At 39.2% G+C, this 23625-nt stretch overlaps 1 long non-coding RNA gene across 1 annotated transcript in view; it reads right to left on the minus strand.

Annotated features, from left to right (window-relative positions):
• The window catches only part of LOC143669353 (uncharacterized), a 68170-nt gene extending 45597 nt beyond the window's left edge, over window positions 1-22573 (minus strand). The window contains exon 1 of the long non-coding RNA XR_013168870.1: window positions 22242-22573. This is a non-coding gene — a long non-coding RNA (uncharacterized LOC143669353). The remainder of the gene's footprint in view (window positions 1-22241) is intronic.
• Between the last annotated feature and the right edge of the window lie 1052 nt (window positions 22574-23625).

Raw genomic sequence — 23625 nt, forward strand, 5'->3', positions numbered from 1 at the left:
AGAAAGAAAGAAAGAAAGAAAGAAAGAAAGAAAGAAAGAAAGAAAAAGAAAGAAAGAAAGAAAAGAAAGAAACATATGACAAAAGTGGCAAATGTTAAGAGTTAGTGGAATAGTGGATCTGGGTTTTTGGGTTGGAAGTATGTTGCAGCTATCAGTGTGGGTTTTGTATTTTTGTTTTTGCAACTGTTCTGTAAATTGGAAATTATTTCAAAATTTAAAAGTTCTTTTAAAATATAAATATGAGGGGATTGTAGGAAGATGGCAGAGTAGGGAGCTCCAGGACTCAGTCCTTCCACCAAACAACTATTAAGCAGAGAGAAACTGTCTGAAACAACTAATCTGAAACTCCAGATGCCAGAAGGACATTGTACAACTTCCATGGGTGAGTGGGAGAACAGGCTAACAAATTATGATAAAGAAGAGTAAATTGTTCTCTTCATGCAGTGGCTACTGGTGCCCATTCTCCAATCTAGCAACAACTGCTAGATTATGCACTGATGACAGAAAGGGATATAAAAATCCTCTTCCCCAAGACCAGGGATGGGCCTGGGCAAATCCCTGATCACAGCTTTTGATTAGCAACTTTGGTCCTGGTTCTGAGAGTGGCCATTGTTTTTACCCATCTTGAAAAATAGGCAACAGCAGCCATTGCTTTAACCTGCCTTGGACAAAGGCCACAGCAAAAGACAGCTAAAGGCACTCTACTTTCTTAGGATTGCATAGGACAGTTAGCTAAAGGGCTGCATCTTCTGGGCAAGCCAAGAAATCTCAGCTGTGAGGAGCCCTGGAAGAAGCTCTTGACACCCTTCCTGAACCCCTCTACAGAGCACTCTGGAGCCAGTCTGTGTCCCGTTCTGGGCCCCTGGCCCTGTTTAAGCTGGGAAAGACTGACTTGGGAAAGTCCTGGCTAGGGAGCCCGTCCTCCCATAATTTGCCTTCTAGGCAAAAGCAGCTTGAGATGAAAGGAGTGTAAGAAACTATAAAGGTACACAGTCTGGGCCAAAGTTTTGCTGGTTTCAAACACCCAGGAGAGAGAATAGTCTGTTAATTGGAAAACAGAGGGGAAAACCAAACTCTCATAAACAGGGGAAACTCCAAAACAGTGAACAAGCAAAAGCCCAGGACAACACACAGGCTTAGAAAGTCAGGGAAAACCCTGGCACTGTATTCACTTTGGGAAGGCTTTCCTGATAGGAGCACCGAAGTTCAAGAAAATCTCTGTCTTATCACCAGCTGGTTGCAAAATCAAGAAACAGACATCACAAGGTATAAATCCCAGCATTAGCATTTGAAAATATTAAAATGCACAGTGTGCAACAGAGTACAAGACAAACAAAGAAATATAAAATGATGGTCTATCCAAAAGAAGAGATTAAAAATACAGAAAGCACCAATGAAGTAAACCAGTATATAAACACACTGAACAAAACCTTTAAAAAATGACCTTAAAAATGTTCAAGGAGGGGGTGGGCCACAGTGGCTCAGCAGGCAAGAATGCTCGCCTGCTATGCCAGAGGACCTGGGTTCAATTCCTGGTGCCTGCCCATGTGAAAAAAAAAAAAAAGTTCAAGGAGGGCGGTGCGATGGTGGCGCAGCAGCACAATTCTTGCCTGCCATGCTAGAGACCCAGGTTCACTTCCCCGTACCTGCCAATGGTAAAAAAAAAAAAAAAAGTTCAAGGAGATAAAGGAAAATATAAGTGCCAAAAGAAAACAACTGCCAACCAAGAATTTTGTATCTGGTGAGACTTTCTTTCAAAAATGAGGGAAAGATTAAGATATTCCAAGATAGACAAAAGCTGAGGGAGTTTATCACCATCAGATCTGCCCTATAAGCAATGCTAAAGGGAGTTCTTCAGACTGTAAGGAAGGGAAACTAGTCAGTGACTCAAAATGACATAAGGAAATAAAGGCCTGCAGTAAAAAACAGATGTGGAACAGTTTTCATATTGCGTGATCACTTAAAGAGAAACAAGTTGAGAATGTTCACAATTGGCAAGGCTCTCCAGGGCCTTTACTCTCTTCATTCGTCAAGAAACATCAGCAGCTAATATGCAAGGTAAGAAGAATTTTAAGACCACCACTGATGATGTTGAAACCACTCTTGGAGAAGGGAGGAAAACAAAATGAAATTTGAAGAAGCGCTACAGTTCAAAGTTGACAAAAACTTTTCTAAGCCTGATAAAGGCTCCCAGAACACATTATCAAATTTGGATGCCAGTCTAGAGCACAAAAGGGCAACAATCCTTTTATTGTTTGATTAGAAATAAAAGGGGATGAGTTTGTTTGTTTGGTTTGTTAGGAAGTAAGTCCGAACTTGGTGAGATTATAATGTAATGCCTTTTTTTTTAATTGTTCATTTTATTATCTTATTTAACTTCTTATACCAAAACTTATTTGTATATTCACTTGAGAGTGTTAAATAATCCCCTTCCTCTTCCACCACCTGGGGAAAAAGATATATCTGATTAGAAAGGTGTAAGTCTTGGTGAAATCATTTCTGTATCTACTTCTTTATAAGCTTCAGGATTATAGAGCTTTTTACTTATTATGTTTCATAAAGTTTTCTCCTCCTCTTTCTGATAATAATTTGTTTTCTATAATTTAAAACAGTGAGTCAAGTCTCACCGTTGTTAACAGCAACAAAAAAAAAGAATCCAAACAGCAGACTCTTGAAAACAGCAGGAGGGAACTGAATTAGCATATTCAAGAGATCATCGATAAGAACAGCTGATTTCACTTCAGAATATAGAGGCCAGGAGTTAGTAGTATGACATATTAAAAGTGCTAGTGGGGAATAAAAGACTATCAACAAAGAATCCTATTGCTAGCAAAAGCATCTTTGAAAATGAAAGAGGAATCAAGATAATCATAGTTAAACAAACCCCAAAGAATTTGTAGGTAGACCTGCCCTACAAGAAATACTAAAGAGGTTCTTTCAGACATAAATGAAAAGACAATAAAAAGTAAGTTTAATCCATATGAATAAATAGTGCCAGTAAAAGTAACTACATAAATTAAATATAAAAGCCAGTATAAATTGCTTTTTAAATTTATAACTCTTTTTTCTTATATCTTATTTAAAAGAAAATGATAATACAATAATTACAAATCTATGTTGATGGAACACGTGACTTTCACATATCAAAGAAAGGAGTAGGGGATGGAACTATATAGGAGCAACTGTTTTATACTTTATTAAACTTAAGTTGGTATTAATCCAAACTAGATTGTTAGGATGTTAATTATGGTTGCTAAGGTACTGTTCTAGTTTGCTAGCTGCTGGAATGCAATATACCAGAAACGGAATGGCATTTAAAAAGGGGAATCTAATAAGTTGCTAGTTTACAGTTCTAAGGCTGAGAAAATGTCCCAATTAAAACAAGTCTATAGAAACATCCAACAAAAAGCATCCAGGGAAAGATATCTTCATTCAAGAAGGCCGATGAAGTTCAGGGTTTCTCTCTCAAGTGGAAGGGCACATGGCAAACACAGTCAGAGTTTCTCTCTCATCTGGAAAGGCACATGGTGAACACGGTCAGGGTTCCTCTCTCATCTGGAAGGACACATGGCAAACATGGCATCATCTGCTAGCTTCTTCCTGGCTTCTGGTTTCATGAAGCTCCCTGAGAGGCATTTTCCTTCTTCATCTCCAAAGGTCGCTGACTCGTGGACTCTCTGCTTCGTGGTGCTGCAGCATTCTCTGCTCTCTCCGAATCGCTTTCATTCTCCAAAGTATTTCTTCTTTTATAGGACTCCAGAAACATATCAAGATCCACCCAAATGGGTGGAGACATGTCATCACCTAATCCAGCTTAACAACCACTATTGATTAAATCACATCTCCGGGGAGATGATCTGATTACAGTTTCAAACATATAGTATTGAATAGGGATTATTCTGCCTTTATGAAATGGGATTTAGATTAAAACATGGCTTTTCTAGAGGACATACATCCTTTCAAACCAGCACAGGTACTCTAAAGAAAATAACTCAAAAAATGTATATTAAAGAAACAAGGGGATCAAAATGATACTTTAGAAAATATCTACTTAATACAAAATAATCCAAAAATGAAGGAACAAAAAAAGACATCAGAAATGCAGCAAACAAAAAGAAAAAAAACGGAAGGTATATATATATCTCATCTTATCAGTATTTACAATAAGTATAAATGGATTATACACTTCAATCAAAGGCAGATATTGGCAGAATGGATTTTTTAAAACACAGTCTAACTATATGCCATCTACAAGAAACACACTTTAAATTCAAAGATACACTTTGAAAATAAAAGGATGTAAAAAAAATTACACCATGAAAATAGTAAACAAACAGCACTGGTGTGGCTACACAAATATCATACAAAATAGACTTTAGGACAAGAGTTGTTATTAGAGACAAAAAGGATATTTATAATGATAGAGAATTGAGACAAAAAGGACATTTTATAATGAAAAGAAATAATACATCTAAAAGCTATAACAACTATAAGCATAAATGCATTTAATAGAGTCCCAAAATACACAAGGCAAAAACTGACAGAAGTGAAAGAAGAAACAGACCATTCAACAACATTAGGTGGAGAATGCAAACCCCACATTCAATAATGGATAAAAAAAACTATACATAAAATTAGTATATAAAGAGATTTGAGAAACACTATAAATTATTTAGCTCTAACAGCCATAAATAGCTCACTCCACCCAACAACAGCAGAATATTTCTTCTCAAGTGCACATGGACTTATTCTCCACTATACACAGTATGTTAGATTACAAAACCAGTCTGAGGTTTATATTTAAAAGGCTTAAAATCATTCAGTGTATGTGCCCCTAAACAAAATTAGAAATAAATAGAAGTTAAATTGAACAATTAATAACTAGGTGGAAATTAAACAATATATTACCAAATAGCTATTGGTTTAAAGAAGAAGGCTGAAGAAAAATTTAAAAATACTTTTGAGATTAATAAAAACAAAAGTAAAACATACCAAAACTTATAGGAAGCAGGAAAAGCAGAGTTCAGAGGGCAATTCATAGCTGTAAATACTTACATTAAAAAGGAAGAAAGCTCTCAAGTTAATAACCTAACTGTACACCTTAAGGAACTAGAAACAGTAGAGAAAATTACACTCAAATAAACAGAAGGAAAGAAATAAATAAAGGCTATAAAAGAAATTAATAAATTAGAGAATAGAAAAATAATACAGAAAATCAATGAAACCAAAGATAGGTTCTTGGAAAAGGTAAAATAATAATAATAAAATAAAAAATTAAAAAAATGACAAACCTTTAGGTAGACTGACCAAGAAAAAAAAGAAGACAAATTACTAAACTTAGGAATGAAAGAGTGAACATTACTACCAACCTTTCAGAAATAAAAAGGAATACAAGGAAATACTATTAACACTTGTATTCCAATAAATTAGATAATCTACATGAAATGGAAAAATTCCTAGAAAAGGATAAATTCCAAAAACTGACACAAGAAGAAATAGAAAATCAGAACAAACATATAACTAGTATGGAGATTGGCTTAACAATCAAAACGCTTTCCACAAAGAACACTGTAGGACCAGATAATTTCATCAGTGAATTCTACTAAACCTTTAAAGAATGAACACCTATTTTTCACCAAACTCTGCCAAAAAAAGCAAAAGAGGAAATAACACTTCCCAACATATCTTACGAGGTTTGTATTTCCCTGATACCAATACCAGTAAAAGACACACAAGGAAAGAAAACTACAGGCCAATATTCCTTATGAACATATATGCAAAACTCCTGATCAAAATACTATCAAACAGAAAAAAAAATACTACCAAACGAATCCAATACATATGAAAAGGGTGATTCACCATGACCAAGTGGGATTTATCCCAGAAATACAAAATTAGCTTAATATACAAAAATCAATCAGTGGTTCAGCAATAAAGCAACCTTATGGTTTCATCTCCAAAACTGAAAAAAAAAAAAAAAAAACCAATCAGTGAAATAAACCACATTAAAAGACTAAAGCACAAAAGCCACAGGATCTTTTTAAGAAACACCACAAAATATGTGGCAGATTCGAGCACCCTTAATACCCTCTCATGACTAAAAAAAAAAAAAAAAAAAAAAACTCAAGAAATTAAGGAATAAAAAGTAACTGCCTCAACCAGACAGAAAAGCATCTACAAAAATCCTACAGCCAACATCATACTTGATAGTGAAATGCTAAAAGCTTTCATTCTAAGATCAGGAAATAGACAAGGATATCTGACCTTGCCATTTCTATTCAACATTGTACTGGAGGTAATTAGACAAGAAAATTAAATAAAAGGAATCAATATTAGAAAATAGGAGGTGAATTTATCTCTAGTCACAGATGATATGATGTTTTAATGGAAACTCCTATTTAATAAAAAAACTATTAAAGGTAGTAAATGAGTTTAACAAGTTTGCAGGATACATGATCAATTATATCTCTATCTTCTAGAAACAAACCATACAAAAATTAAATTAAGAAGTCAATTCAATAGCACAAAAAAACACTATAAGAACAAAATTAAGAAAAGAGATACAAGGCTAGTAAAAAAATAACTTTTAAAATTAAGTAAACAAATAAATGGTATGCGAATCCTATCTCAATTTTAAAAAAAGAAGTTAACAGAAAGTTAAAATGGCACACTAAAATATATATCTGCTAGACTGATCAAGAAATGAAGAAAGAAGACCTAAATAGCTAACTAAGGAATGAAAAAGGGACATTACTACCAACCTTTATGCCAATAAGTTAGACAATTTAGATGAAATGGACATATTCCTTGAAAGACACATATTATCAAAACTAAATCAAGAAATAAAAATTAAAATAGAACTATAAAAAGTAAGAAATTGAATTAGTAATTAAAAATCTTCCCACAAAAGAAAGCTGAGTCCAAGAAAATTTCACTGGTGAATTTTAGCAAATATTTGAACAAGAAATAATAATAATAATACACAATATCTTCCAGAAAATAAAGGAGAAGAAACATTACCAATCTCATTCTATGAGGCCAGTATTACCCTGACACCAAAACTAGACAAAGACTTCATTAGAAAAGAATATAACAGAACAACATCACTCAATAAAAGTACAAAACTCCTCAACAAAATACTAGCAAATCATATGTACCAATACCTAAAACACATTATGCATCGTGTGAAGTGGGTTTTATCCCAGGAATGCAAGGTTGATTTAGCATCCAAAAATCAATAAATGTGATACACTACATTAATAGAATAAAGACTGAAAACAACATGATGTTAGAAACTGAGAAAACGTGGCAAATTCCATTGTCCATGACTCCATAAATCTCCCTAGCAACGTGGACCTGGCATCAAAGGACTGAAAAAAACTTCTCGACCAAAAACAGGAATAGAGAAATGAAACAAAATAAGGTGTCAGTGGTTGAGAGATTTCAAATAAGAGTCAAGAGGTTATCTTGGAGTTTATTCTTATGCATTATGTAGATATCCCCTTTTTAGTTTATGGTGTATTGGAGTGGCCAGAGAGAAGTACCTGAAACTGTTGAACTGTGTTCCAGTAGCCATGTTTCTTGAAGATGATTGTATAATGACATAGCTTTTACAATGTGACTGTGTGATTGTGGAAAGTTTGTGTCTGATGCTCCTTTTATCTAGGGTACAGACAGATGAGTAAAAAATATGGATAAAAAATAAATAATGGGGGGAACAAAGGTTAAAATAAATTGAATAGATGAAAATACTAGTGGCCAATGAGAAGGAGGGGCAAGGGGTATAGTGTACACAAGTTTTTTCTTTTCTATTTCTTTTGCTGGAGAGATGCAAATGTTAAAAAAAAATGATCATGGTGATGAAAACACAACTATGTGATGATATTGTGAACCATTAATTATACACCATGTATGGGATGTTTGTATGTCAAGAATGTTTGTATGTTTGCATGTTAAGTCTTTACAAAAAAAAATTAAAATAAAAAAAATTCCAATGTCCATTCCTGATTTTAAAAAAGAACTTTCAATAAAATAAGACCAGGTGAGAACTTCTTCAGTCTCATTAGATTGCATCTGTGGGCAATCTTACAGCTAATATAGCACTTAATGATAACAGTCTGAATATCAACCCAAGTGTCCATTAACCAATGAATGGATAAACAAACTGTGATATATACGTATAATGGAATACTATTCAGTTTAAGCAATGATACATAGATGATACAGCTAAACCTTGAAGGCATACATTATGCCGAGGTGAAATAGGACAGACACAAAAGGTCAAATATTGTATGATGTCACCGATTATAATAAGTACCTCATAGAGTTATATTCTAGAATATAGGTTACCAAAAAAGAAAGAAAGAAAGTAAACAATTCCATTTATAACAACATCAAAAAGAATAAAATCCTTAGGAAGTATATTTACTAAAAGAAGTATAAGGCCTGTGCATCAAAACCACAAAATATTGCTGAGAAAAATTAAGGGAGCTCTAAATAAATGGAGAGACATTTGATGGTCATGGATTGGAAAATTCAGTATTATTAAGATAGCACTATTCCTCTAATTAATCTAGAAATTGGATACAATTCCTATCAAAACTCCAGCTGGCTTTTTTGCAGAAATCAACAGGCTAATCTCACAATTATTATGGAAATGCAAAGGACCCAGAATATCCAAAACAATTTCGAAAAGGAAAAAAATTGGAGTACCTACACCTAATTTATTTTTTCCCACATGGGCAGGCACTGGGAATCGAACTCTGCCTGTTGCGCAACAATGGCCCGCCCCCATAGCTAATTTTAAAACTAACTATGAAACTACAATAGTTAAGACATAGTAGTATTGGCACAGGATAAAAATACAGAACAGAGCCTAGAAAGAGTTTCTTATATTTACAGTCCAATCTATTTTTTTACAAAGTGGCCAAGGCAATTCAATGGGAAATGCAGATTTTTTTCAATAAATTTTTCCAGGACAATTCAATATCCATAAGCAAAAAAAAACCCCTTATCTCATATACAAAACTTAAGTCGATAATTGACATAAATATATAACCTAAAATTAAAACTTTGTAAAGAAAACACAGGAGAAAAACCTTGTGACTTAGGTTAGACAAAAATTTCTTTGATATAACAAAAGCACCATCTATGGAGAAAAAAGTGATCAACTAGACTTGATAAAAACTAAAAACGGTTTGCTCTTGGAAAGATATCATCAAGAAAATGAGAACACAAGCCTCAGACTGGGAGAAAATGTATACAAATCATACATCTGACAAGGAATTTTATCCAGAATATATAACAAACCCTTTCAACTAAAAAATAAGGGATAGAACACCCAACTTAAATATGGACAAAAGATCTACGCAGCGCTTTACCAAAGAAATCAGCAAATAAACATATGAAATGATGTTTAAAATCACTCATCATTAGGGAAACTCAAATGAAAACATCAATGAGCTAGCATTATACACCTATTAGAATAGCTAAATAAAAATATTGGTAATATCAAGTGCTTATGAAGATGTGAAACAAACAGATCTCTCACACACTGCTGATGTGTAATCGCATAGTCACTCTCAGAAGCAGTTTGGCATGTCTGATCAAGTTAAATAACACATGACCCAGTGACCCAATCGTAGGAATTACCCAAGAGAAGTGAAAATGCATGTTCACACCAAGACCTATATACATTTCTTTGTAGAGTTTTATTTGTAATCATCAAAACCTGGAAATAATCCAAGTCTTTCTATTGATGAATGGATTAAAACACTATGGTAAATGCATTCAGTGGACTGCTATTCAGAAATACAAAGAAAGAAACGGATACATGCAATATGACGGTCAAAGTATAAAATGCATTTTACTATGTAAAAGAAGCCAGACCAAAGGTCACATATTACATTCTATTAATATGACCTTCTAGAAAAGGCAAAACTATATAGATGGAAAAGCAACTAAGTTTCAGGGGCTGGGCCTGTGGGCAGGGGGAGACTGACTATAAAGGGGAGCAATCCAAGGGAACTTTCGGAGTGACAAAACCATCCTAAATCATAAGGTAGTGGTAGATATATGACTACCCTTTGTCAAATCCTATAAACCTGTACACCACAAAAAGCGAATTTTACTGATGTAAATTTAAAACAAATCAACCATGGGGTGGGAGAAGCCCAAAATGGAATACAAACTGCAGTAAATGAACTTAACCCTATTAAAACTGAACCACCTTGAAGGGAGTGGGAAAGAAAAGATCCAAACTAAGCAACTTTGGCAAACATTTTGACTCTGTGCTGTAAGGTTAAAGACAAAAAAAACTGTACACAAATACTGTATGTTAGTTAATAAATTTATTTCTTATAGCAGTATGGGTTAGCAATTCTGAAACTAACTTATGTGTACACTAGGGTTAAACAAATAAACAAATATATTTTAGTTAATGAAAGCCAGGTTTCTCACTGTCAGAGAAAGAGGCTACAAATAAGGAAAGGGAGAAAGTTAAACCCTGGTGTTGAAATAGAGTAAGAAATATCAGGGTGAATTTAAGCGCTTGACTGTACTATGGGATTGTAATCCATAGATTAAAATAAATACTCATTGTGGTGGTTAGATTCAGTTGTCAACTTGGCCAGGTGAAGGTGCCTTGATCTATTGCTATGGATGTAAGCCAACGGTACGTGAACCTCATCTGTTGCTAATTACATCTGCAGTTGGGCAGGAGGTGTGCCTGCTGCAATGAATGATATTTGACTTAATTGGCTGGTGCTTAAATGAGAGCACAGTGTAGCACAGCCAAAGCAGCTCAGCATACCTCATCTCAGCACTCGCAGCTCAGCCCAGGCCTTTGGAGATGCAGAAAGGAATCACCCTGGGGAAAATTGTTGGAACCCAGAGGCCTGGAGAGGAGGCCAGCAGAGATCACCCTGTGCCTTCCCATGTAAGAAAGAACCTCAGTTGAAAGCTGCCTTTCCTCTGAAGAACTAACAAAATAAATCCCCTTTTATTAAAAGCCAATCTGTCTCTGGTGTGTTGCATTCTGGCAGCTAACAAACTAGAACACCCATGGATCCATACTGATATGAAAAGAACTGAACAAAAAAATAAATGAGGGAAAAGTCTCAGTTTTTCCTTGGAGAAGAATTCCAATTTATAAATGCAGAAGGAATGTGAGAGATACAAAACCATTAGAACACCATACTAATAAATGTTGCAGGCAAGCCAATCAAAGATGCTAAAATTAATGGGCAAATGTTTTAGGAGAAGTGGGACATTGCATAGTTTCAAAGTACAGTTCCCCAAGTTATTAATTAATCATAATGGGGAAAATAGTAATTCACAGTGGAGAAATGTGGCATCCATAGCCTTAACAAACGTTCAACAATAAAAACACCAATATTGATCACCAATAATGAGACATATTGATACCATGTAACTCCCGATATGATACATTGAAAAAAGGAACATCACTTTGGTAGTATTCTTGCCAAAAGTGAAGAACTTCAATCTAATTATGAGAGAAAAGCGCCTGGAAACCCAAATTAAGGGAGATTCTACAAAATAACTGACTAATACTCTTCAAAAGTGTCGAGGTCATAAAAGACAAGAAACTATCACAAACTGGAGAAGAGCACAGAGACATGATCATTCCAGGCAATGGTGGATCCTAGAACAGAAAAAGGACACTTGTAGAAAAACTGATGAAATCCAAATAAAGTCTGAAGTTTAGTTAATAGAATGCTATCAGTGGTCTTGGTTTTGACAGCTAAACCATCGGCAGGTAAGGCAAATTTAAAGGCATAATTTTTAAAATGGCAAAAAGATATATGAATGTTGTTAGACATATTAAATAATATTCAACATTATTAGTTACAAAAATGCAAATTAAAACTACAAGATACTCTACCCACTGACTAGAATGACCGAAATCCAAAAAGCTGATGATACCACGTATTGGTGAGGATTTGGAGAAACGCATCTTCATACATTGTTGGTGGGCATGTAAAATGGCACAACTACTTAGGAAAACCATTTGGCAGTTTCTTGAAAAGTTAAATATTTACTTAACAGAAATTCCATTCTGAGGCATCAAAAGAAATGAAAACATACATCCATACAAAACTTGTACAAAAAATGTTCATACAGCATTATTTACAATAGTCCCAAACTGGAAACAATGCAAATGTCTGTCAACTGTGAATGGATAAACAAAAGTTGTTTTGTTTTGTTTTGTTTTCATCGTGGGCAAACTTCAGAAACTTTACGCCAAGTGAAAGGAACCACATGTAAAACTACATATTATATAATGCCATTTGTATGAAATGTCCAGAAACGGCAAACATGTAGACATAAAAGCTGACTGGGATTTGCCTGGAACTGCATTTGGGGGTGGGATTAACTATAAATGGGCCTGAAGGAAATCTTGGGGACAATGAAAATGTTCTAAAACTGGATTTTCATGGTGGCTGCACAACTCTATAAATGTACTAAATATCATTGAATTTGTGCACTTATAATGAGTGAATTTTATGGTATGTAAATTATAACTGAATGAAGCCATCTAAAAATATATATATATATTCTATTAAAAAATAAAAAATAAAGAAAACAAACAAAAAGATATATTCTAAGGCAAAATTATGCCAATGATATATGGGTAACTGTGTGTGTGTCTGTGTGTGTGAAATGTGTGCACATGGGCACCAAAAGGCATGGGCAATAATATATATAGTAACATTATTTGCAATAATCCAAACTGGAAACAGCTGAGCTGCTCATCCACAGCAGAACTGATAAATAAATGTTGGTGGGTTCATTCACTGAACTATCTATGCAGCCATCAAAGGAACAAACCACAGCTAGATAACAACAAAATGGATGACTCACAAAAATAATACTTGGCATGTCTTAATTTCAATTCTCTGTGATTCTGCTGAGCAGAGATTCTACTCATAACTCTTCATGGGTGAACACCAGGTTGCTGCTTCCTGCATCTGCTTCATAAATTATCATGCCTCCATCTGCTTTCTACCTATTTGTAAAGGTCAGAATTCCCCACCTGCTCATGTCTTCACCTACTTTCTTTCCTTATGAGGGTTTATATCATCTTTAAGCATTCATTTACAATGGTTAAGAGAGGTATGATGGGCTGAGTAATGAACACACCCCCCCCCCCCAAAAAAAAAGCTGCCCATGCCCTAATCCCTAGAGCCTATGAATATGTTATATTGCATGACAAGGAGGAATTAAGTTTATGGGTTTAGTTAAGGTTGTTAATCAGCTGACCTTAACATAAAGAGATTATCCTAGATTAATCTGGTGAGTCAACATAATCACAAAGGTCCTTAAAAGTGGAAAAGGAGACAGAAGAGGAGGGCAGAGTTCTAGAGAGATTAGAAGGTGCTATGTGCTGGCTTTGAGAAGGGAGTAAGAGGCCACAAGCCATGGAGTGCAGCCAACCTCCAGAAACTGGAAAAGGCATGGAAACAGATTTTCCCTGTGAACACCCAGAAAGAACACAGCTCTGCCAACCCTTTGATTTAAGGCCCATTGAGAACCACTTTAGACTTCTGACCTCCAGAAATGTAAGATAATAAATTTGCTTTGCTTTGAGCTACAGAATTGGTGGTGACTTGTTAGAGGAGCAATAAGACACTAAAACAAGAGGTTTCAGGGGAAAAATAGATAGTCAATCTGCTCTCTTTAATAAGAAGCCCTCAGCTGAGCCTCAGTCCTCATTATACTTGGCTTCTAGGTAGCATTTGAGACACTGGATTCATTTGTGTGAAATGTCCCTGCTCCTTGACACATTCTCTTCCATCGGCTTCCAGGACACCACACCCTCTTGGCTTTCCACATACCTCAGTGTTTTTTCCTTTCTGTCTCATTAGTTGGTTCTTCCTCTTTTCCCTGGCTTAATGTTGGAGTGTCCCAGGGGCAGCCCTTGGTGCTCTCCTCTGATTTCTCTACATTCTCTCTCTTAGTAAACTCATCCAGGCTCATAGTTAGAAATACCGTCTATATCCTGATAACTCTAAATGGATCCATCCAACCCAGACTTCTCTCCCCAACTTGAGGCTCATTTATCATTTCTACTTAGAGTTCTAATAGACATCTCAAATGTCCTATGCTCAACATTGAATTTCTGGTCTTCTCTAAACCAGCTGCACCCACAGCTTTCCCTATTCCAACTTCATCCTTCCAGGTACTCAGACCAGAAACTTTGCAGTCTTCCTTAATTTCTCTCTTCCTCTCATACCTCCTTGCAATGTCAGGGACTCATGCTGGCTCTATCTTCACAATAAATTCTGCATTCCACTGTTTCTCTCCACCTCTACTGTCAGCTTCCTGGTCCAAGCATCCAGCAGCTCTCATCTGAACTGCCACAACAGCCTCCTTACTAGGGCAGACCTTTCTGCTATTGCCCTCATCATACAGTCTACTCAGCACAGCATCCAGTGATTCTACTAAAATCTAAGTCAGGTCATCTCACTCCTCTCGTAGAATTCTCCAGTGGCTCCGCATTTCACTCACAGCAAAAGCCCAAGTCCTCATCCATCCCACCTCTTTGCTCTCTCCTATGATCCCCCTTTCACTCACCATGTTCCACTCACTCTGGCCTCCTTGCTGGTCCTCAAACCCACCAGGCACACTTCAACCCCGGGACCTTTGCTCCAACTCTTCCCTCCACCTGGAATTCTCTTCTGGGCTCTCTTACCTCCTCCAAGTCTTTGCTCAGATTCCACCATCTCAGCAAGGCCTACCCTTACTCTCTATTTAATATTGCAACCTGCTCCCCCATTCCAGCACTCCTGGCCCACTTACCCTACCCAATTTTTTTTCCTGTAACCCTATCACCTCCCAACATAGGGGTGACTTACTCATTATGTTTATTGTTCATTGTCTTAGTTCCCTGCTAGAATATAATCTCCACAAGGGCAGAAATCTTTGTCTACTTTGTTCACTGATGGATTCCAAACCCCTAGAACAGCACTTGGGACACAAGGAGGGCACAGTAAATATTTGTTGAAATGAATGAATGAATGGTGAGCTTAAGGAAAGTAATGTAATTCAGCTGTGTTCTATTCCCAGTTAGGGGCTGAGCTGTTCGCATTAACAATCATCTGAGATGGTTGAGAGCCTTTGAGCAGAACAGTGAAGGAAAGGAATCCAGTCCCAAATAATTGTAGTTGCTCAGGATCATTGCTATCTCTGGCTGCCATTTGCTCTATGTCTTCTGGAAATGGGCCAGCTTTTCCCTCCCAGGCTAAACCTTACTTACCAAAACCCAGTCTAAACCCGACTCTGAGCTTCCTGCTTGCCTTTAGGCAGTATCCAGATTGCACTAAAATTTCTCCCCATGGTCTTTGTATTAGTTAGGGTTCTCTAGAGAAACAGAATCAACAGGAAACACAAATACAGAATTTATAAAAGTGTCTCACATGACCATGGGAATGCAGAGTCCAAACTCCACAGGGAAGACTGTGAAGCTGGCAACTCTGATGGAGGGTCTGGATGAACTCCACAGGAGAGGCTCGCCAGCTGAAGCAGGAAGAGAGCCTGCCTCTTCTGAATCCTCCTTAAAAGGCTTCCAGTGACTAGATTAAGCATCACTCATTGCAGAAGACACGCCCCTTGGCTGATTACAAATGGAATCAGCTGCAGATGCAGCTGACGTGATCATGATTTAATTCTATGAAATGTCCTCATCGCAACAGACAGGCCACCACTTGCCCAACCAGACAAACAGGTACTACCACTTGGCCAAGTTGACACATGAAACTGACCATGACAGTCCTCACACTGTGCTCCAGAAGCCCAGAGACTCCTGCACTGAGCCCTGTGATACTGGAGGATGTGGAAAGGGAGACCCGGTGCACAGGGAAAGGAAAAATTTCAACCTAGCTCAAGGCACAGCATTCCCAAGTTAGAAATTGATGAGTCTCAGATTTAACCTGAAAATATTTATACAGAAATTTTTATTTCTGATCACATAAATAATATATGTGGAGTATGGAAAATTTTAAAAAATAAAGAAAAATAGAAAGATGAAGATAAAATCATCTGTTTTCACATCTACCCACAGTTGACATTTTGATGTGTGTGCTGGTTTGGAACTGTTATGTACCCCAGAAAAGGCCAGATTCTTTTAGTCCATTCCTATGAGTGCAGAACTATTGTGGGTAGGATGGATTGACTGGATAATTTCAATTGAGATATGTACCACCCCATTCAAAGTGTGGCATAATCCTCTTACTGGAGTCCTTTATAAGAGGATAAAATACATACAGAAGCTAGGAGAAGAACTTAAGAGAAGCCCAGAGAGAAAAACTTCCCAGAAGAGCTGAGAGAGGAAGCCATAGGAACCAGAAGTTGAACTCAACGAAACCCAGGAGCCAAGGACCAGCAGATGTCAGCCATGTGCCTTCCCATGTGACAGAGGGGTCCCTGATGCCAGCAACTTGTCTTCAGAGAAGGTGTCCTCCTGTTGATACCTTAATTGGGACATTTTCAAGGCCTTAGAACTGTAAATGTACACACTAAAAAATCCTTATTATAAAAGCCAACCTAGGGCAGGCAATGGTGTCTCAGTGGCAGAGTTCTCGCCTGCCATGCCGGAGACCCAGTTTTGATTCCCAGTGCCTGCCCATGTATTGAAAAAAAAAAAAGCCAACCTATTCTTGGTATATTGCATTTCATCAGCTTTAGCAAACCAAAACAGTGTATAACCTTTAGGAAAATCAGTCTATCTATCCATCTAACACCTATAATTCTCTTTTCAGCTGCGCTTCAACAAAAGTATATATTACAGCTCTTTTAGCTTGCAAGTATGATTTTTGCCTGGGAGGAAAATGTTTTAGGTCCAAACAACATTAGAATGTGCATATTCTATGCCTTCAGGATAGCCACCATTATCTTAACTTGGAAAAAATCTCTAAATGATAGTCATCTCCCACTGAAAAGAATTTTACCAGAGAGCTCATAGAATATCTAGCTCTAAGTGATGCAGTTACCTTGGCGAGCCCTTCAAGATGAAAAGGCTGCAAAACACATGCCTTGGCGAATGGCGTATTATAATCCAGATTAAAGCTAAGGCAAATCTACTACAGAAAATGACAGTGATTCCAAAGCAATGGGTTTGTGGCTATTCTTTTTGAAAATAATTAGCAGGACTGGAATCATTTTGTCTAATCTTAAATATTCACACCTTAATTTATCTGTTCTGGAAGTTCCCAATTTCCTATGCTTGATGGAACATGTCTTTACTTACCTGGAATCCAGTATGTAAATGATGATCGTGACTTGTGGTATTTGTGCTCTTTCTTGTCTGCTGAAGTTTGCCCTACCTACCGTGGGCAGACACTCCTTCCAGCAGGACAGCCAGCCTCAGATGCAGATATGAGCACGGAAAGGACAGAATGGGACTCACAGGAGCGTCTAAAAATAATCCCTCTGGCTTTAAAGGGGAAAACAGTTGTGGCCAAAGAAAAGGTAGGTGAATGCATCCCATTTATGACCCAAGTTTTCATAAGATGCCAACTTTCTTTGAAACATTGGCTGCGCTATCATTAAAGATGTAAAGAAGCACAAGACTGGCAAGGGTACAATTTGCTATAACCTTCCTGGAGGGCAGTGTGGAGAGCGATACAAAGAACCTTCTCTATGTGCAACCTCCATGAGGCAGAAAATGCCTCTGCTAGGAATTTCCCTTTAAGAAATAACCATAAATGTCCACCAAGATGCGTGTAGGAGGAAAAACATTTGTCTATAAGGTCAAACAATTGGAAACAACTTAAATGTAAAAAGTGATGCATGATGAAATAAATTATACGTTACACAATTAAAAACTATACTGTTAAAGAATAGGTAGAGGCATGAAAATATGTTCTCAGTATACTGCTAATTTTTTTAAAAGCAGATTACAGAATAGTAGATCTAATAGGCATACATTTTTGCTAAAAAGTATTACATACATATAAATATATAATGAAGGGAGATAGAATGATAGAGATTTATAGTTATATTTGCCTAAAAGCATACACCAGAATGTCATCCATGGATGGATATGAAAACCAAAGACTTTATCTTCATCTTTCTACTTTCCTTTATTTTTCAAATTTCCATACTGCACATATATTATTTATGTGATCAGAAATAAAAATACTGTCTGAATATTTTCAAGTTTAATCGGAGTCCCATAAGTTTCTAATTGAGTAACATTGGGGCCTAGGGTTTCAACCTTCACCCTTGTCACCAAAAAGAGGTGCAAAAAACTGCCACTTTCATTGTCTTAAGCCAGACTTCATTGTCAAAAACAAGACTGTGAGAGAAGAATGTTCAAGAAAATAAACTTTGCAATCACTTCAGGAGTACCTATTTTTACACCAGCCACCGGAAAGCTCATTTTCAATCATTCTTATCTTACCTAAATTCCTCTCCAAAACAATAATTCAGGGTGGGGGTGAAGAGAGAAAGAGTGTGAGGAAGGAAGAGCTTAGTCTCAGGAATCTTCTTGCATTGACCGAGGAATCTTACAGAGATAGAGCAGAGTTTCCTTCAATATAAATTCTAGGTTTCAGACTTTTAATTCAGATTCACATTTCCCCCTTATTTCTTCAATTGTGCAAGGTGTTGTTATATTTTGATCCAAGTCCATGCTTGATCCTTCATCCTCTAAACTGGGTTTTTGCATTAGTTCCCTATTTGGGCTTCCATTGGAAATTTGTGCGTATTTTTTATTTGCTGTTGCATTATCGAGAGTTAGATTTGGCAGCTACGTCATGGAAAACCCTACAAGGAGATCATGGAAATGCTACCACTGTAATCTAAAGAAGACGAATAATGTCAGAAGAGAACACTGAGGTGTGTTCATCATGCTATTAGGCCTCAAAGACATAGCCTTGGCTCTCAGGATCCTCACAGCCCATTCCTAAAATGCCAACTGCCACTCCACACTTCTCTCCCGGCCTTAGTCTGCCAGGGCTGCCGATGACAGGTACCACTCAATGGGTTGGCTTACACAACAAGCATTTATCGTCTCATGGCTAAAAGAAGTCCAAAATCAAGATATCAGCAGACTTGCTTTCTCTGGGAGTCTAGAGCACTGGTTCTGGCCGTCAGCAATTCTTGGGGTTTCCTTGGTCGGCATTTTTACCTCCAACACAAGGCAATGTCCTCTCCCTTCAGACTTCGGTGACTTCCGAGTTCTCTCTATAAAGTCTCCAGTAATCCAGACTAAGACATATGTTTATTCAGTTGGGCCACACCTTAACTAAAAACAGCATCTTCAAGAGATCTTATTTACAACAGATTCGTCCACAGGAATGAAGATTAAAATTAAAAATGTGTCTTTTGAGAAGGTTCATAGTTCACTCTACCACCTCCCCTAAAAACAAGACCAGGATGATTCACTTGACACCAAGGCAGGGACTTCAGTTGCCCTGGTTACAAAGGGTTGAAGACCCTCACATGGCTGTACAAGAAAGCTTGTCTTTGTCCAGTCCGAGGAGATCTTATCCTTGAAGCTCAGAAGAGCTGGCCTAAGCTGTTCCTGAGACACAGAGACACTGAAGAGCCGTGTGAAATTGTATCCACGTTAACTTCTGAAAGGAGAGACTCCATGTGACCCATAGATAAAGCCAGAAAAGTGTAAAACATCAGTGAAGGGGAGAAAAGAGAGGAACAGCTATTCACACAACCCAGCGAGATGGAGAACGCTGAACTCAGGAAGGAAGCCTGACTGGCATTTCTGAAAGGACAGTTGGCTTCGTTGTCACATCCTCATAGGCTGCAAGGGGAGGGTATGGGCGACTCAGGCCGTTACCTCCTACCCAGCCAGCATGATTTCCCGAGCATTCCCAGGGTGAATCCCACACTCCTGGCAAAGGTGTTAGACTCAGCTGCAACTCCCATGGCTTTTAGGGCAGTGTCTACTCTCCTCAGAATGGGATGCCAGGCTCTTGACCTGGCCCCTACCTGTTGCCCTGGTCTGCTCTCCCACACCCTTTCCTATACAGGCCTTCTGGCTGCTCCAGACAGCCCCCACCTGTCTTCTGTGCCACTGAGCATGCTGCACCCACTGCCCATAATAGCTTTTCTCCTATTTCTGCCTCAGAAACTTCTAGCCCAGTTCAAAAACCACTTTTGCAAAACTCCTCAGCCTACCCCAGGCTCGGCTGGACTGAGTATCCTCATGGCCTTCATTCAGACCTTTGCCAGGGGACGTAAAGAGGGTGAATAGAGAATAAGCCTACACACCACAAAGATGGTACCCTTGCTTCTTAGCTGTGCAAACCATCATGCTTCTCCCTAGCCAATGTCAGTAACCAGATCTACTCCACAGAGCATGTTGGGGGATCCATGAGTGTGCTGCCGGCATCCCTTCCTCCAGCTGGGACCCCTAGCTGTGTGTGTGCCCAAGAATTTTCTTATGGATTAACTGTGTTTCCATAAAAGACACGTTCAAGTCCTAACCCCCAGTCTCATGAGTGTGACCTCATCTATCAGATAAGATGAGGCCAAACTGCATTAAAGTGGGCTCTTGATCCAATATGACTGGTGTCCTTAAAAGAAGAAATTTGGTCCTGAAATGCAAAGAAGCCAGCCCTTCCAGAACATCAACTAGTTCCATCCCCCATCACATACTACTGACAGCCCCTTCCAACATGAAAAAGTTAGAAAGGCCATAGCCCAAATACCCCTAAAGTGTTGGAGAAAGACCAAAAGTGATGGCAGAGTTATACAGAAAAGGTCACATTTAACAAATGAGTATGAGTACTGAATCAGTATATTGATATTTCTTTTAGTCTCCAGTACCTGAGAGCAGCTAGAAATAAAAACCTAAAATTGTGGAATTGTAATCCATACCAAACTCTGAAATCTGTACTACAACTAATTGTTGTAATGTACTTGGAAATTTATTGCTTTTTAATACATGTTATTTTTGCACAAAAAAGAAAAAAGAGAGAAGGAAGAATAAAATAGAGAAGATGAGATTTACCAGTTGACTATGACTGCTGAATCAATATATTGATGTATCGTTTGGTCGCCAGTGTCTTGGAGCAGCTAGAATTAAAAATGAAAAATTGTGGAACTCTACCCCATACCAAACTTTAAAATCTGTTGTATAACTACTTGTTAAAATGCAGTCAGAATATATATGGCTTTTTCGTATGGATGTTATTTTTCACAATAAGAAAAATTAAATAAATGATTAAATAAGAAATTTGGACACACATCAGGCAAAGAGAGAAGCAGTCCTGTGAAGGCAGCTGTGGACACCAAGTTATGCCACAAGCTTAGGAACTGCCAAGGATAGCCAACCACCACTGGAAGCCACCAGAGAGACGTGGAACAAGAGTTTTCCCTAGAACTTTCTTCAGAGGGAGCATGGCCCTGGAGACACCTTGATTTCAGACTTCCAGTCTCCAGAACCATGCGATAATAAATTGCTGTTAATTTAAGCCACCCAGTTCGCAGTACTTTGTTACAGCAGCCCTAGCAAACTAAGACAAATTTTTAGGGTCTTTGCCACTCTCCCCGCCCCGACCCTCCCTCCAACACAAACTCGCACCTGGGGCTTGGCAAGCTTTGTTGAATGAATGAATGATAGTGATTCCAGAGAGAGCTCTTGGCAGTGGCAGAGGGAAGGACAGAGGAGAGGAAGGGCTCTCGCACATGCTTTGCGGAGGTTTACAAAATCCTGCTGCCCGGGCCTCACTCAAGAGAGACTTAGGGTCCAGGGCAGAGCCCAAGTGTGGGCGCTGCTCCACATCCCCAAGGGGATGGGGTGGGAAGGGGCAGCTGGGTTGATTTAGAGAGCTGGATGCCTCTCTGCCCGCTGGTTGCCTTCCCCATTCCTGCCTACCCATGCCCCCTCAGCTGCCTCCCCCTCCTACTCGGTCACAGGGACCCGGCCTTCTAGGGGCAGGCAGATGTCACGCCAGAGTCAGTGGGAAGTCCAGGGGGAAGGAGGCAAGAAGGAGCTTTCCACAGAAGCAGAGTGGCTCCGGGACCAAAGAATGCGCCTATCAGTAAAACTAACCCAGGCACACAGCCCATGGTTGGTGTTGATGATTGCGTGGGCGTGTTCCTGCACCATCAATGCCCGGGTCAAGGTCCTACCAACCAGCAAACGTAAGCGAACAGTGCACACGGCGGAGCCCCTCCGCGGTCCCACACCGCCGCCCCACCAAGGCCGGCCCTCGCGAGCCACAAGCAGCGATGAAGCATCCAAAGGGGCCCACCTCGATTTACCGCGGGCTGCGCACTTCCCAGCCTCTGATGCGGAAATCCTAGCCGCGGCAAAGAATGTTTCTGCTTGCTTGCATTTGGGCCCTCGGGAGAGTCCCCGGTCACGCCCAGGAGATAAACCACAGAATCTGGCGGACACACTCCTCTTTTGTTAGACCTTGGGGAGACAAAGCGCCAGCCACTCACTCCCGAGAAACTGTGGAGGAACCGCTTTCGAGGCGAGGGAGGAGGAAGCCAGGCTTGGGGGAGACTTGGGAAGAGCGCAGGGGACGCCTTAGTAAACAGTACGGCCGGCGACACACCCTTTCCCCCACGCCGCCCTCCCTCCCTCCTTTCCTATCCCCGCCCCGCCAGAGGCCCGGGGCTTGTGCTCGGGCCGCCTCCTCGCCCCCTGCTCTTGGGTGCCCGCTATCGGCTGCTCCACGGGCCCCCCACCCTCCTTTGCTCGGGAGTCTCCAGCAGGTCTGGAGACTGGAGATTAGAGTGGGTGCACCCTGGACGCAGGGACTCCAAAGGGATGATTGTCCATGCCGAGAATCAGCCAGTCCGGACTACTTTCCCTTTCGAATCTGGGCCTCGCCATCCCGGAGACAAGACTCCCTTTATCCGCCGTCCTATGACATCACCACGTGTCCTGGGGGGGGAGGGGCGGAGTTGGGTGGTTCTGTTGTTAGACGACAACTGATCTCTTCCTTCTGTCCCAAGCCACAAGCCACAGCCTCATTTGCTCTTTGCTATTTAACATGTAAGAGGGAAGTGTCTTGCAGCAAGATATCAATATAATGTGAAATCGATAGGAAAAGTGGCTCCCTGCAGAATTAGGGAAGGCCTGGGTCGGCTGGGTCAGTTTAATTTCCATTGACCCAATTTCTTTGCTTAAAGGGCAGTTTATAGAACAAGGAGAGTGACCTCAAATATAAGCCACGGTCTGTGACTGAAGGCATGGCTATTTCACTACACGTTAGCAGGTGACAAGGGATGTTGAGAAGTAGCAGTTGTCTGCTGGTCATCTAAGCCAAGTGATCTTCGTATGTGTAACAGGAAAAAAAAGTCACACTACCCATTCTTGTAAATTCTAGTAAATTGAACTGGATGGGGTGGAGAAGGGGGCTCTGGAGTAAAAATCAACCAAGCGTCCTGGCATTTAAGGTACATGACTTCACTCAATGAGTGTTTACTGTGCAGTGAGCATGAGGTGAGACATGAGAACGCCTCTTTCTCAGCAGTCCTCAGTTCTTGTGAACCATCGATGCATATTGGCAAAGCCCTGGAAAGAATGGCTGAACCATTGTCAGAGTTCCAGGTCAGTGAACAATCCCTGAACTTCATTATCTGTGCCAGACAAGTGACTAGCGATGGCTGTAACAGCAACCGCCA

The sequence above is a fragment of the Tamandua tetradactyla genome, chromosome 25 (assembly GCF_023851605.1).
Source record: "Tamandua tetradactyla isolate mTamTet1 chromosome 25, mTamTet1.pri, whole genome shotgun sequence".
Lineage (NCBI taxonomy): Eukaryota > Metazoa > Chordata > Mammalia > Pilosa > Myrmecophagidae > Tamandua > Tamandua tetradactyla.